The sequence below is a fragment of the Solanum tuberosum genome, unplaced genomic scaffold (genome assembly GCF_000226075.1).
Source record: "Solanum tuberosum cultivar DM 1-3 516 R44 unplaced genomic scaffold, SolTub_3.0 scf00006, whole genome shotgun sequence".
Lineage (NCBI taxonomy): Eukaryota > Viridiplantae > Streptophyta > Magnoliopsida > Solanales > Solanaceae > Solanum > Solanum tuberosum.
Genome location: NW_006238932.1, coordinates 2,542,861 through 2,557,427, shown reverse-complemented (window position 1 = coordinate 2,557,427; position 14,567 = coordinate 2,542,861). Strand labels below are relative to the sequence as shown.

Sequence of the window (14,567 nt, the reverse complement as noted above, 5' to 3'; positions counted from 1 at the left end):
ATACTTCTGTAAGGAGGTGTAATTTGAGCGTATCATCGCCCAATAAGCTTGGTGTTCTAATTCCGCTGGAAGATGACATGTTTTACCAAACACTATGTGATAGGGAGAAGTCCCTATGGGTGTCTTATAAGCAGTCGTATACACCTACAATGCATCATCTAACTTCTCAGACCAATCCTTCCTCTACGCATTCACCATTTTCTACAAAATTTGCCTCACCTCTCTATTTGAAACTTCCACTTGGCCACTTGTTTGAGGATGGTAAGTTGTAGCAATCTTATGACTAATACCATAATTAGCAAAAAGATTTTTCACTAGATGGTTAATGAAATGCTTATCTCCATCACTTATGATTGCCCTTGGAGTACCAAAGCGAGTGAAAATATGCTTCTTGATGAACTCGATCACAACCCTTGAATCATTCAAAGGAAGAGCTACAGCCTTAACCCATTTACTCACATAATCAACAGCCACAAGGATAAATTGGTTTCCGCTAGATGGTGGGAAGGGACCAATAAAGTGAATACCCCATACATAAAAAATTTCCACCTCCAAAATGTTACTTAGCGGCATCTCATGTCTTCTTGAAATCATACCCAACCTTTGGCATTTATCACAACCCTTCACAAAAGCAATAGAATCTTTAAATAATGAGGGCCAAAAGAAACCATATTGTAGTACCTTATGAGCTGTGCGCTCTCCTCCATGGTGTCTTCCATATGGGATATCATGACAACTTTCGAGCACTTTTTGAACCTCATATTCCAGAATGCATCTTCTCACCACCCGATCCACACCTTGCTTGAACAAGAATGGTTCATCCAAAATATAGAACTTAGCATAATGATTGAGCTTTTTCTTTTGTTGCGTGGTGGCACCCGAAGGGTAACCTCCACTTACTATCAAATTCATAATGTCTGCTTACCAAGGCACTTGAGAGATATCTAATGCCATCAACTGTTCATCCAGAAACTTTTCTTAGATTTTTTCACATTCATTCACATGGGAAAAATACTCCAACCTAGACAAGTGATCAGCTATTTGATTCTCAGTACCTTTCCTTTCCTTAATGTCAAGGTCAAATTCTTGGAGAAGCAATATCTACCGAATCAGCCTTGGTTTAGCATCCTTCTTGTTGAATAGGTACCTAATAGATGCATGGTTAGTAAAAAAAATAACCTTAGTACCTACCAAGTACGATCTGAACTTATCGAAGGAGAACACTAGAGCTAGCATATCCTTCTCAGTCACTGTGTAATTAGCTTGTGTAGAATAGAGGGTCTTGCTTGCATAATAGATCGAGTAGAACACCTTATCTTTTCTTTATACCAACACTGCACCCACTGCTACGTCGCTTCCATCACAAATGAGTTCAAATGGTAATTCCCAATTCAGAGTAATTAAGATGGGAGCCTCAATTAAGTTCCTCTTCAACATCTTAAAAGCTTTCAAGCACATCTCATCAAAGTCAAATTTCACCTCCTTCTCCAAAAAACTGCACATAGGTAGCAATCTTGGAGAAATCCTTGAGGAATCTCTGATAAAAACCTGCATGACCAAGGAAACTTTGCACCCCTTTTACATAAATGGGAGGGGGCATTTTTTCAATAACTATTAACTTGGCTTTATCAACCTCTAATCCCGACTTCGACACCTTATGACCCAACACTATCCCCTCTCTAACCAAAAAATGACACTTTTCCCAATTGAGCACTAAGTTAGTGTCCTCACACCTAGAAAGTACTTTATCAAGATTCCAGAAACATACCTCAAAAAACTTCCCTAAGATAGAGAAATCAACTATGAACACCTCTACAAAGTCTTCTACCAAATCATGAAAAATGGCCATCATACACCTTTGAAAAGTCGCCAGTGCATTGCAAAGTCTGAATGACATGCATTTGAAAGCATAAGTACGATAAGGACAAGTGAACGTGGTATATTCCTGATCCTCAGGTGCAATTAAGATTTGGTTGTATCTGGAATACCCATCTAAGAAACAATAGTACTCCTGCCCTGCTAGTCGATCTAGCATCTGATTAATAAAGGGAACCGGGTAGTGATCTTTTCGGGTGGCATCATTTATTTTCCGGTAATCCATACAAATTCTCAATTCGGTCACTATTCTAGTAGGAATCAACTCATTTTTTTCGTTCCTTACCACTGTCATACCTCCTTTCTTGGGAACACACTGTATAGGACTTACCCAGTTACTATCAGAAATCGGGTACACAATTCCAGCATCTAACCACTTTATCACTTCCTTTCTCACCACTTCTTTCATCAAATGATTTATCCTACGTTGATGTTGTGCAGTTGGTTTGTGATCCTCTTCCATATAGATTATGTGCATACATAACTTTGGACTAATCCCATGAATATCAGCCATCTGCCATTCAATAACTTTCTTTCTCCGCTTTAAGACCTCAATGCCGCATCAACCTATATTTCAGATAACTCTGCAGAAAGTATAACATGAAAAGTTTCGTTAATACCCAAATATGCATACCTTAGGTGAGCAGGTAGAGTTTTCAACTCCAACTTAGGAGCTTCTTCGATTGCGGGTTTGGGTGGAGGCCCTAACTCACGATCTAATGGCTCCAGTCTATGCTTGTGACTATCCACGAGTGCTAGATTCAAAGAAGTCTCTATCTCTTGAGCCTCAATATCTCCATCTACCTCATGGCCCACTAACAGTCTTTCTAAGGGATCTTCAGGCACAACTAAATATGATTCTACTATGTGATCTACAACCGTAATAACAGACAACTCTTCATAGATAGAAGGCAATTTTAAAGCGCAGTAGACATCAAACACCTCAACCTTATCATGTGCCCTCATAGTTAATTGCCCAGCTGCTACATTAATCAATACCCTAACCATGGCCAAGAACGGACGTCCCAAAATGAATAAAACTTCAGAATCGGGTTCAAAGTCTAAGACCACAAAATCCATCGGAAAAATCAAGGAACCTACTTGTACTAACACATCCTCTACCATCCCATCTGGCCTAGCAATGGATCTATTAGCGAGTTAGAGAATGATAGTAGTTCGTTTTGGACTACCCAACCCAAGCTTTCGATACAATGACAAGGGCATCAGATTTATACTTGCTCCCAAATCACACAATCCCCTGGCATGAACATTTTGCCCAGTTGTAATCTGCACAGTAAAACTACCCGAATCTTTTAACTTTTTGGGTAGTCTATTTGGGATTTTGGAGTTGCACTCCTCAGTAAGTGCTACAGTTTCATACTCTGCGAGCCTCCTCTTGTTATCCACTATCTCCTTCATGTATTTAGCATACTTCGGGATACCCTACAAAATGTCAACCAAAGGCAGAATAATGTGAACCTGTTTAAGGAGATAGAGAAACTTACCGAAGCATTCATCCTCATTCTACTTTATGAGGCTTTGTGGAAATGGAAGGGGTAGTTTCTTTTGAGGAATGAGTGTTTCAACATTGGAGTTCGTTACTACCTCTACCACTTTCTTTTCGTTATTACCTGCTTCATCATCTTTCTTTTTTGGAGCTAGTTCCTCTAGTTGTAACCCACTTCTAGTACTTACCGCATTCAGTTGCTTGGGGTTAGGTTCAGTATCACTGGGCAGCCCACCTTGGGGACGCAAGTTCAGAGAATTGGTTACTTACGCAACTTGTTTTTCTAAACTCATTTGGGACATTTGGATGTTTATGATGTTCTTATCCTGCTTATCTATCCTAGCATTGATCTTTGTCCCTAGTTCAACCATGAGCTTTTGGAGTAACTCTTCATTAGTCATCCCCCCCTTTGGTGCATTAGGATTTGCGCCTTGGCTAGGATTTTGGTATTGTTGCCTAGCCCCTTGAGAACGATATTGGTTGGCCCCTTGTGCCTGATTTTGATTTTGGTTCCCACCCCATGAGAAGTTAGGATGGTTCCTCCAACTAGAGTTGTAGGTATTACCATAATTTTGTTGACCTCCACCCCTTTGCATATTACCCACATAGTTTACGGAATCTGGATTTGCCTCACATTGTTCAGTTTCATGAGCTCCACTACCACATACCCCACACCAATTGGCTGCCTGTTGTACCATGTTAACCGGTGCTTTCTTTAAAGACATTTGTTTGAAGTGCATGGTTATATTATGTTGCATTGCATCCAGTTTGGCATTTATGATGGTGGCTTGATCTATATCTAAGATTCTCGCGGCCCTTTGGGTTGTGGTTCTAGGCATTTCCATCTCATACCCTGGGTTTCCTTCTGAGAGTCTATCAAGTAATTCAAATAAATCTTCATAGGTTTTTTCTAGGGCTTGTCCACCTGCTGCACTATTAAGAAGTACACGTGCATTATAATCTAAACCCTCAAAGAACGCGTGAGGAAGTACCTCATTAGTTTGCATGTGGTTTGGGCAAGCATTCAACATTTGTTTAAAATGATCCCATGCTTGGTACATATCCTCCCCGTGGTTTTGCTTAAAGCTTAAGATCCCACTCCTCAACCGTGCGGTTCTCTTGGATTGAAATAATCAACTCAAGAACTTCTTTGCTAGATAATCCCATGTAGTGATGGAGTTTGGTGGCTCTGAATCTAACCATTGCCTGGAAGCTCCTAACAAAGAGTATGGGAACAACGTCGGCCTCATATAGTTCGATGAGACTCCATTTGGGATGTATGTATCACTAATCTTTATAAAGTTCCTAAGGTGGATTTGGGGATCCTCGTGGAGGAGACCGGTAAATTAGGCAGCACAATGGATGAGTTGTTCCATGCCCTGTTTTAGTTCAAATCTAACCCCCGGTGGTGGTTTCCTTATACTAGACGCCACATTGGCTGTGAATGGGACTGCCACATCACGAACTGGTCTTGTCGGTATGATTGGGGGTACCTCTTGGTTTTTCAAGTTTTCTTGGTTGTTCACGTTGTCTTGGTTATTATTCTCATTGTTTTCCTAAAGACCTAACCCCATGTCATTCACTCTTTGACTCGATGCGGTACCCCAATCCAAATTCAACTTATTTAGCGCCCATATGGCTTTATGCTCTAGCTCTACCGGCAAATGGCATGACTTCCCATATACGAGTTGGTAGGGGGACATACCTATGAGAGTCTTGAATGCGGTGCGATAGGACCATAGAGTATCATCAAACCTTTTTGACCAGTACGTTCTGTTGGCGTTCACAGTCTTTGCAAGTGTTTGCTTTATCTCTATGTTTGACACTTCAACTTGCCCACTAGACTGTGGATGGTAAGGAGTAGCTATATTGTGACGGATTCCATATTTTTTGAGCAACGCCTTGAACAACTTATTATAAAAGTGGGAACCTCCATCGCTGATGATCACCCTAGGCGTACCAAATCTGGAGAAGATACTCTTTTTCAGGAATGCGGTGACACTCTTACCCTCATTGTTTGAAAGCGCAATTTCTTCCACCAATTTCGACACAGAATCAACTGCAACATGAATGTACTTCATCCCATGTGAACTCACAAATGGACCAATGAAGTCAAGGCCCTAAACATCCAACAACTCAATCACCAATATCAGATTCATAGGTAAGCTCTTGTCTCTTTGAAATTCCTCCTTCTCTTTGGCAACGATCACAAGACTTGGTGAAATCATAAGCATCTTGGAGGACGGTAGGCCAGTAGTTCCCACACTGTAAGATTTTATGCGCAGTCTGAATACCACTATGATGCCACTAACAGGCGATGAATGACACGCCTCTAGTATACTCATCATCTCAACCTTGGGCACACATCGACGAATAATCCCATCAGCGCAAATACGAAACAAGTAAGGCTCATCCCAAAAGAACTTCTTCACATCATGCATAAACTTTTTCCTTTGATGGAATGACGAATCCAATGGCACCAAATCACTTACCAAGTAGTTAGCAAAATCTGCGAACCAAGGAATAAGATCATGAGAAGCAACAAATACCTGTTCGTCTGGGAATGCATCATTACTTTCAGCCCCATCTCCTAATTTGAGCATAGCTTCCGCCTCCAATCTGAACAAATGGTCGGCAACCTGATTCTCTGTCCCCTTTCTATCTTTCACCTCAAAATCGAACTCCTCTGGCAATAATACCTATCTAATAAACCTCGGTTTTGCATCCTTTTTAGCCATCAAATACCTCAATGCAGAATGGTCAGTATGCACTATGACCTTAGTACCAAACAAGTAGGATCAAAATTTCTCGAATACGAAAACCACAGCAAGGAGTTCCTGTTCAGTCACTGTATCATTCTTTTGAGCCACATTCATCGCTTTACTGGCATAGTAAATCGGATGAAGAATATTCTCTCGCCTCTGTCCCAAGACCACTCTATTCGCATCATACATCACTTCAAACGGTTGCCCCCAATCTGGTGAAATAATGATAGTTGCGAAAACTAGGTTTTCTTTCAACTCTCCAAATGCTCTCAGACAAGTATCATCAAAATCAAACATAAAATCTTTTTCGAGCAGTTTGCACAAGTGCAATTTTAGAGAAATCCTTGATAAACCTCCGATAGGAACCTGCATGCCCAAGAAAATTACTAACACCTTTAATAGAGATAGGTGGTGGAAGCTTTTCTATTATCTCAACTTTAGCTCTATCAACCTCAATACCCTTCTCAGAAATCCGATGACCTAGAACTATCCCCTTTTTCACCGTGAGTGGCACTTTTCCCAATTGAGGACAAGATTGGGAACCATCAAACGAGTCACCTACCACAGAGAAATCATCCATAAATACCTCAATAGTGTTCTCCGCCATATCTGAAAATATCGACATCATGCAACGCTGCAAGGTCGTTGAAGCATTACACAATCCAAATGGCATCCTTTTGAAGGCGAAAGTCCCATATGGACAAGTTAAGGTGGTCTTCTCTTGGTCTTCCGGAGCAATGGAGATCTGATTGTAACTCAAATAACCATCTAGAAAGCAATACCAACCCTTACCAGCAAGGCGATCCAACATCTGATCCATGAACGACCTAGGAAAGTGATCCTTTTCTATCCAAGCATTCAATTTGCGGTAGTCCATGCATACTCTCCATCCATTCACTGGCCGCATCGGAACAAGCTCATTTTTTGCATTAGAAACAACAGTAATCCCACCTTTCTTAGGTACACACTGAACAAGACAGACCCAACTACTATCTGCGATGGGGTAGATGACTCAAGCATCCAACCATTTGATGATTTCCTTTTTAACTACCTCTTGCATAGGCGTATTTAGTCTCTTTTCGTGCTCGATACTAGGCTTGTTGTCCGGCATGAGTTGGATTATATGAGAACAAATGCCAGGAGGAATCCCAATAATGTCCGAAATAGTCCATCCAATAGCCCGTTTGAACCTCTTCAACACCGAAACCAATGCCTCAACTTGTACCTCACTCAAATCGGCCGCAATGATTACCGATAATGTACCATGTCTTCCAAAGAATACATACCTCAAATTCGATGGTATAGCCTTGAGCTCCAATTTTTGAGCTTCTTCCACAGACGGTTTTACGGGTGGAGAGTCGCGATTCTTCATATCTAACTCCAATTTCTTTGGTTTGGAACATAATTTGAACTTATCAAGTGCAACAACTAATTCATCATAGTCTTTAATACCATTACCCTCAAAATTCATCATTACCGCTGCTAGCGCATCAACACTGAACCTCTCTTCAATAGACATGTTAGAACCTCACTCTACAATATGATTCACCACGGATACTGACTTGAGATCGCTTGCTTGCTTCATAGACCGACAGATGTTGAAAGTTACCTCTTTATTATTCAATCGAAACTTCATCTACCCTCTCTCGATATCAACCAAGGCGTGCCCAGTAGCAAGGAATGCTCTCCCTAAGATGATGGGAACCTCAAAATCAACCTCACAATCGAGTATCACAAAATCCACTAGAAAAATAAATGACTCCACTTTCACAAGGACATGTTGGAGAACACCAATGGGCTTCTTCACAGTTCTATCGGCCATGAGTAGTCGCATCGCAGTCGGTTTTGGAGCCTTAAACCCAACTTCTTGGAGATAGACAATGGCATCCGATTAATGTTAGCACCCAAGTCATACAACGCCTTCGCAAAATGCAATAACTCAATGGTACAAGGAATAGTGAAAGCACCAGGATCCCCTTTCTTCTGCCCAAGTGACCTAGTAGCAATAGCACTACAATGTTGCAACCTATCATCATTCTCAAAGCTAACGGCTCTCTTTTTGGTTACCAAATCCTTCATAAACTTCTCATACACGGACATTTTCTCCAAAGCCTCTATCAATGGAACATTGATGGAAAGCTGTTTCAACATAGTAATGAACCTGTGGTATTTTCCTTCTTTAGTCTTTTTCAATAATCTCTGCGGAAATGGCGGTGAAGGTCTAGAAATGGGAACAACTTTTTGGGTCACCTATGCTTCCTTCTCTATAGCAATCATAGACTCTCAAGTAACCTCGATCTCATCATCATTACTTTCTACCACAATTTTAACCTCAGACGGCATATGGTGATCAATGGTCTGTTTACCTCCTCGAGTAGTGACTGCCATACAATGCCCATTATTCTTCAAATTCTGGATGGTGTTGCTAGGAAGTGTGTCAGGTTGACATGGGTTTATTGTAGTGGACAACTGATTCATCTGCTGCTCAAGTTGCGATCAACTTTTTGACCGATTCCAGACAAGTCATTTTGCATCTCTTTCACATTCTCATTAGTCATATCAAACCTCTTCATCAGCTTCTACATCATATCCTCAATGCATGACATACTACCCCCAGCTTCCCTATTGCCAGATTCTCGATTTGCAGGTGGAACATAAGGCCCAACTCTCTCGTTTCTATTGCCATAGTTTTTTCGGGTGTAGTTGTTGTCACGATTGTAGTTCTCATCCTGGACATATTTACCCTCTCGATTGTAGTTATCATAGTTTCGACCTTGGTTTCCTTGACCTTGGCGCCAATTTTCTAAGTTGGAACCTTAGGCGTTGGCTCGAAAACCCCTTGTGTGATCATTCACCAAATACGCATCCTCCACATAATAGCATTCCTCAATTGGTGGTGGTGGAGTTCTAGTCAGATAGTTTACCGCATTCACCTTCTCTGCACTGCCGCTCACATGCTGTAACACCAACCGAAGTTCTGTCCTCATCTGAGCCATCTCCTCACGAATGTCATCGGCAGATTGACTAGGTGCAGCTTGAACTGCATATGTGCTTCTTCCAGTGTCTGACTTTCTAGTGCTCCATGCTTTGTTATTTTGGAAATCTTCTCCAGTTTCTCAGCGATCTCCTCAAAAGCGCACTCACCATATGATCCTCTAGCAATAGTATCCAGCACAACCTTGCTATTGTCATCTTGACCTCTGTAGAAGTACTCCTTTAGTGACTCATCATCGATGCGGTGATTCAGAACACTTCTTATTAATGCAGTGAACCTATCCCACAAATTTCTCACAGACTCTCCAGGTAGTGCTACGAAATTGTTCAGTTTGTCCTTGTGATTCAGCTTCTTGGACAACGGGAAATACTTTGCCATGAACACCTTATGCAATTGGTCCCATCCACCGCAACATCACCGATCAATGATAGTGGGAAGACTCTCAAACCTATGACGTTCATATCCAACTCCGATCACCCCACACAACTCTTGCAGACACTTCTCAATTTAGCCATGTAACCATGCGGATCTTCCGAAGATAGGCCAAAAAACAACCCTCTTGTTGTGAGCATTTGCATCAGACTGCTCGTCACCACAAATGTATGCCCTGGAGGTAGAGGAGGGAGAACAATAGGTCCTTATGATTCAACTGTATTGAAGTCGACCCTATAGTTATCTCGCAGCCTTGGTTTTGGAAGATTCTGCACCCTCAATGCATCTCCGAGTAGATTACCACAAGGAACCTGAGCATTCTCATTATTCACTCCATCCTCATGCTCCTCTATTACTCTATTACTGGATTATTATTTCCCCCTTGATTTTCCATTCTTCTCAAAGTCTTGCTTAGTTCAGGGTCGTATGGGGTCAATTGTTCGCCTCGACTCCGTGTACTTGGCATACACTAGAGTAGAAACTTGTAGAAAATAAAAACAAAAAGAAAAGGTAAAATCAGGAAATAATTGACTAAAGTTCAATAATGTAGTTAAACTTAATCCAAAAGCCTTATTCCTCGACAATGGCGCCAAAATTTGGTCGTTGTAGTAAAGTGGTAAGTACTCCCGCATGTCACGCGGATGACCCAGGTTTGATCCCCGGCAGCGGCGCCATTCTTGGTAACGTCCAAATATACATCTTGAAAAGAAATATAAACGATCGTATGCAATATATTTACCCAACTAGGAGTCGGGGTCGATCCCACAGAGAATATGGAAGAATATTGTCAATAGCATATATTTAACTCGATAGCTGTTATTTAAAAAAGAGGGGGGAGTTAAATTGAAAAAATAAATAAAAAGAATAAAAATAGCTTTGAACTAAGTATTTATTTATATTCAGATTATTAGAAATAACTAGGAATGTGTTCCCCATGATTTCATAAAATAGCAAGAATATTGTACTAGTGATCGATCTATTTCAATTTTTAGCATGCAAGGTTGGTAAGTTAGGTATCCCTAAGTGATTGGACCTTTAAATAGGGAAGTTTACCCCGCACCTTGGTCCGGCTACGTGTGTATACTTTACTAACCCTTACCTTTACCTTAGATTAGACATCACATCAATGTATGGCTTAGTTTCACCCTCGCACCAATTGACATTAGACTATTAGATAGCATCTACTAAATCTCTGTTGTTAATTCTTTTCTCATTAACTACCTCCTTGGTCCGACAAGAAGCAATGAGGTGAGTTCTAACGTTTGCAACCGTTAAAAAGGCTTCTAAACGAAAGAATTAACAATACATGCATAAAAATCATTCAAGAATCACTTTGTACATAAACTTACTTTAATAATTCATCATGGTTTTCACAACCCTAGTTATGAAATTTAGCTACTCATTATCTCAAAAACACAATCAAAATTTATTAAAATAAATATGCTTTTGTTATTCATAAAAATTTAAGAACAATAGCTAAACAATCTTTTATTAATCACGAATATAAATAAATAATAAAGGAAAAGAAAGAATAAACCACAATTCTCTGACCTCCACGGCGGCTCTTCCAAGGTTCCTAAGCTAGAAGAAAATTTATATTGTGTATTGTTTCTTGGTTCTTGGCTCTCTAAAAAATAATTTTTCATGCCCTATTTATAGATATAGAAAATCCTAAATAAAATAATTTAGTCCAAATTAAATTAGGAATCCAAAACCAAAAGTAATTGGATTCCTCTTTTTTCCACCGCGTGAACAATGGTGCTGCCGCCTCAACATATTTCTGGACTATTCACTTGTTGCCACGTGGCAGCAAGCATCAAAATTGAAATTCCTCAATTGCAGCCGCCATTTCCTTATATATATAAAATATATTAATTTATTCAATTTAATTCATTAAGTTGTCTGTTTGATTTCCTTCTTCAACCTTCCATCTTTAATTCGTTTTTCCCATTAATTTAATCCTATAAATAAAATATACTATTTAGCACAATCCATAAAATTCAAGCTCAAAAAGGACAAAATAAATAATAAATGAGAGCCAAATAATGAGTAAAACTATATATTTTGGCCTCACATCAACACCCCACACTTAAACATTTGCTTGTCCTCAAGCAACCATTAAAGTTCTTCTCAAAAAAATGGAACTTGAAATACCACCACTTTGATTGATACAAACAATTAAGCCATGTAACAAAGCGCAATATCAAGTACTATTCAAATCATTATGCAATATATAGAATAAAACAACAAACTTTTAACCTCCTAACCTCAAAGACAAACTCTACTCATCGAATTAGGTTTGTTCCCCTATTCCATCAAAGAAAGCTAATAAAATCACATATCTATCATATAACAATTGCCCTCACAAAAAAGAAATAGTTCACATACTCAATTTAAAGAATCGAATATAAATTAAGGACTAAGCATCAAAGAACAACTCTCTCACTCACTAAAGAATTCATATGTATGCACAAAGAACCATAAGATTGTCTATTATGTACATCTCCACTAATTAAGCATGCTTGAATAGAATCAGTAGGACTTTAACGGGTTGTAATGTAGTCTAAGGGACGGATAGGAAAACTATATAATAGTGAATTACTCTTCTTTAAGCACTTTGCACTTTAAGACTTTATCACCCATTATTTTCTTCTCTTTATTTTCAGCCCTCTCTTCAACAATTATTTCACCAGTAATGCTCATCATAACAAAAATGCTTCAATCTTTATGTTTTTTTCAATTTTCTTTTTCTTTTTTTTCCAGAGGTTTTGCACTAGTCACCCTCAACTCAAGGCTTTGAAGCTCAAGTGAGGTACACAATATCCTTGGCAGGACCAGGGCCAATGTTTTAAGCATACTTCTGAAACAGAGTTTTACCACCTTCATTCTTCACACATCAAGCATTTTCACCCTTTTTCCACTTCTACCAATGTTTTCAACTTTTCTTCTCAACATAGTGCATTAATGATTACATTAGGATCAAATACTTATGATATCAATAGAAAGGGATTCGGCTCAATCATGCGGTTTAAAAAAAATCAAGGTTGACAGGCTCAATGGGGCTTTACTAGTGATATAATATCTAAAAAGGCAAAAATTTACAAGACAAATCAAAGAAAGCCTATTATCATCTCCTAAATAAAGAAATACTTTTTATTTCTCTTCAATAGCATGCAGGGCAAGTTCTAGACTAGGATGCAAAACATGGAATATATGCAAACAACCTAACCACACATGGCACAAGTCTCAATCAAGATGGATCAATTCTACTTCTAAGATGGACAACATCATTACAACCTATAAAATAAGAATAAGTTATATACAGAGTCACAACCATGAGCCTAGGTGTCAAAAATTCTATTTTTAAATTTTATTCTCAAGCACTCAAAGAAAAGTATTACTCATCTCAGGCCTAAATTGTTAGTATCAAACAAGTCAAAAAGATATTTTTTTCTCTTTCTTTTCCCCAAAAAAATAAAATAAAACATTACTCCAATAAAAAAAATTACCTGGTTCAAAGAGTGCCCCTCGAAAAAGAACCGAAGCCATAAGAAAAATCAAGGGGTGGATGAGATATGCCACTAAAACTACAATAACAAGAATAATAAAGAAAAATATTTTTATTTTTATATTTTTTACTTTTTTTTTCAAAGAAAATAAAAAAATAATAAAGAATTTTTTTTTTGTGTGTTATTTTTCTTAAAAAAATAAAATCCTATGGCATATTCACCCTTAAGATCACAACTATCGGAAGAATTTTCACCCCATACTTAAAAAAATGCTTTGTCCCCAAAGAAATTTATAGAAAAGAGAAGAAGAAGAAGAAGAAGAAGTAGAAGAAGGAGAAGAAGGAGAAGGAGAAGAAGAAGAAGGAGAAGGGTGAGAAATACTCCCTCGGGCCCTCTATGGGCTAGCTAAAACCATGTTTTCTCTCCTTTCATCAAGGGTCGCACGCACCCCACACTTAAGCTCAAAAGTGTTCCTTAGCTTCAAATTTGGGTACTCAGACTTCCCCTAAATCTACAAAAACGAAAACAAAACAAAAAAGTGACACTAAAAAAATAAAAATAAGAAGTTACACTATGAACTGGGTTGCCTCCCAATAAGCGCTTGATTTAACGCCGCGGCACGATACCATCAATTTTACTATTTTTCCTTCCACTTTGAAGATATGAATTGCACCCCTAATTTTACATCAAATTTTCTATTACGCTCAAGGGGTGGTGGTACAAAAATAAAGGTCCCAAGCAATAGATATCGCACTATACACTTCTTGGATCCTAGGTGAGGAATGTAATTCTCCGATATTGGAACAATAAATTCAAGAATATAGACACATTGTTCCTCCCCCATACACTCTTCTATAGGCACATATGGCTCGAATAATATTTCATCATCTAAGCATAATGTGAAAAAATGATTGGAATGAGGTCTAGTGTGCCCTAACTTATGAATTGTATTATTATTTACACCATCATATTTACACATACTAGAGTTTTTAAAAATAATATTATCTACTTCATTACATAACTCTAGGGTACTCTTCTCAACAATGACAACATCAATAAAAGTATGATCAAGAAATTGGCCCTCAACATTTAGCTCTTCAAGTTGACTTATAAGTATTTTTCTTCCTCACACATATTATTACTAGATTGTTGGGTGTCATATGATTCAATCTTTGCACTCAACTCACAATCTAAAAAATAGAGATCAAAACCAAAGATATCTTCAAGCATGCGCTTACATATTGATTTATAGCAAAGTGTTAACAAATCTTCCATGTCCCCATACAACTTATCTTGTTCAGAAAAATTAACCTATAAGAATCCATAATATCAGAAGTACAAGAATTGTAAGAACACTTATCACTACATACTTTTTCAGATGACATGTCAAGAAGAGAAAGAAATATAATAAAGAAAAGTAAATTAAAACTAATCCTAAAAAAAACAAAAAGGACTACAAGTCAAAATAAATACTAAAGATAATT

The 14,567-nt window shown here is 38.6% G+C and overlaps 1 pseudogene; it reads right to left on the bottom strand.

Annotated features, from left to right (window-relative positions):
* The window catches only part of LOC102599968 (uncharacterized), a 73,221-nt pseudogene extending 65,555 nt beyond the window's left edge, over positions 1–7,666 (bottom strand).
* Positions 7,667–14,567: the final 6,901 nt, after the last annotated feature.